At 38.7% G+C, this 2,639-nt stretch overlaps 1 pseudogene; it reads right to left on the bottom strand.

The window, feature by feature from the left end:
• Positions 1 to 1,353: 1,353 nt before the first annotated feature.
• LOC125471725 lies at positions 1,354 to 1,464 on the bottom strand (annotated as a pseudogene).
• Between the last annotated feature and the right edge of the window lie 1,175 nt (positions 1,465 to 2,639).

Here is a 2,639-nt window from a genome sequence, read left to right as displayed (position 1 = left end):
GATACTATCCCATTACATTAGTTGTTGATTCATTTATTTGTGTTTACTTCATTTTCTCATGCTTTCAAGTTACAACAACAAATCTGTCTATTTAGACTAGTTTGATTCATTTCCAAATCTGCCTAGTTTGTTTAGTTTGATTCATTTCTTAGAGTTCTTGCAAAACAAGTAATTACATAGGTCCAATTAGTCCCTGTGGATTCGACACCCTTGCTTATGCCATTATACTAAATATATTCTAGCATTAGGAAGGAAATATACATCAACAAAAATGGCGCCGCTGCCGGGGACTGATTTCAGTCCCTTGTAATTGCTTGTTTGCTTGTTTGCTATTTTGATTAGTGTCAAGGTTCTTAACTTGTCAAATCGATAACTGGAAGTTGATTTAAGTTGCATACATTTCGTGTGTAGAGAAGAATCCCTTACCATTCCATTATCCATTGGTTTACATCAACTTGCTTTACAATCTGTTTTCGTTATAATCTGTCCATTTGATTACATTTCGTCCAAATACAATTTCTCCCCTTATTTTGTTAAGTTTTAGGCTTAGAATCTGTCTTATCTTGTGTTTTGAAGCATTTTGAGTCAAGCTCAAACCTAATTTTCGTCCAAAATTGAGTTTAGTGTCAAAACTGCCCAGTTTGTGTTTTTAGGCAGTTTTGAGAGTTTTTAGCTTGTTTTGAGTCTTGTGAATCTGTTTTGAGTCCCTTGAGTCCTTTCAAACGTTTTTAAGTTTATTTGTATTCATTTCATTGTTGTTTGCTAGTTGATTTTCATTCACACTTGTGTATTTTATTTCAGGTAGTATATGTCAAATAGACTTGTTGAGTTAGGCCAAAGAATTGAACGGTTGAAGGGCCACACTTTGGACAACTTTGTGCCATCAAGTTCATCCTTTATCCGTGAGGAAGAGGAAGGGAATTCACCTAGTTCAACAAGTAAAGAATCTGAGCAATTTAATTGGGAAAGAGAGGAAGAGATGGCGGGCAATGAAGATGAGCTTCGAGGTTTGGAGGACTTTGCTCAACCAATCATACCAAATTCACCTTCATGCATCTTGCTGCCCACAGAAGCTAGAAACTATGATCTCAAATCTTCACATTTCCATATGTTTCCTTCATTTTATGGCTTACCTAATGAAGACCCTTTAGCTCATATTAAAGAGTTTTACAATGTTGTGAGTGGTTTACCTTTGCAGGGAGTAAGTGAAGCAAATTTGAGGATGAGAGTGTTTCCTTACACCTTGAAAGATAAGGCCAAGAGTTGGTTGATGACTCTAACACCAGGTTCCCTCACTACATGGGATGCCGTGGCTAAGAAGTTCTTGGAGAAGTTCTTTTCCACTCAAAAGACAGCCACATTAAGGGGACAAATCTTCAACTTCAAACAAGATGATGGAGAACCTTTCAATGAGTGTTGGGAGCGTTTTAAAGGCCTCTTGATACAATGTCCACACCATGGGTTACCTTTTCACTTACAAATGCAAATTTTCTATGATGGACTAACCCAAACTTGTCAATCAACTGTTGATAATGCAGCAGGTGGAGCATTGAAGAAAAAGAATGCTCAAGAGTCATATAACATTTATGAGATGTTGGGGTCTAATGCTCAACACAAAGATTTAAGGGGTAAGAAAGTTGGAGTCTATGAAACAAGTTCTAATCATGAGCTTTTGTTGCAGGTAGCTAACCTAGAAAGGAAGCTTGAATCCGTGCTCAACATGGTGCCAAAAGCAAATGAAGTGTGTGCCATTTGCAACATACCAAGCCATCCTACTCACCAATGTCCATCTAGGGAGGCTTATCCCGAGTATGTTCAAGAGCAAGTGAACCTAATGAATTCTTACAATCAAAGACCAAGGAATGATATGTATTCCAATACATATAACCCGAGTTGGAGAGACCATCCCAACCTTTCATGGAAGAACAACAATCAATTCCAAACTTTCCAACCAAAACCTGCCACTACCCTTGAGGATACGGTTAAGTTGTTAGCCCAAAACACTTTGCAATTCCAACATTCCACAAATAGCACTCTCCAACAACATTCAGCCGCCCTAACCAAAATGGAGACACAATTGGGGCAGATTGCAGATGCCTTGAACCAAAGAGAGGTTGGGAAGTTTCCAAGCCAACCCGTGATACTCCAAATGAACCAAGAGCAAGCCAAAGCAATCACTACACTTAGAAGTGGTAAGGTTATTGATAATAGAGTTGACAATGAAGTTACTAATGAATATGATCATGTGAATGCAGGTGTCACTCAAAGAGACAATGAGAAATCAATTGAGGAACCAAGCCATGCCACTTCCTCACTAGAAGCACCAAATCTTCACAAGGCCGAGAAACCATACACTCCACCAATACCATTCCCTGGAAGACTTGCCAAGAGCAAGCAGGATAAGTCATTCAAAGAAATTTTTGATATACTAAGCAAAGTGAATGTTAACTTACCTTTGCTTGATGTCATTAGGAACATGCCGGCATATGGGAAGTTCTTCAAGGAGTTAAACAGTTACAAAAGGAAGTATGGACCACATGAGAAGGTAGTGGTGTCTGAGAATGTGAGTGCAGTTTTGCAAAGAAAACTTCCACCAAAGCTCAAGGATCCAGGCAGTTTCTCTATCAACATCACCATAG

Source organism: the organism of the source record quoted next, unplaced genomic scaffold (assembly GCF_019419815.1).
Source record: "Pyrus x bretschneideri cultivar Hongxiangsu unplaced genomic scaffold, Pyrus_bretschneideri_v1 Contig60, whole genome shotgun sequence".
Classification (NCBI taxonomy): domain Eukaryota; kingdom Viridiplantae; phylum Streptophyta; class Magnoliopsida; order Rosales; family Rosaceae; genus Pyrus; species Pyrus x bretschneideri.
The sequence above is the reverse complement of the archived record's forward strand: the minus strand, read 5'-3'. Positions and strand labels throughout refer to the sequence as shown.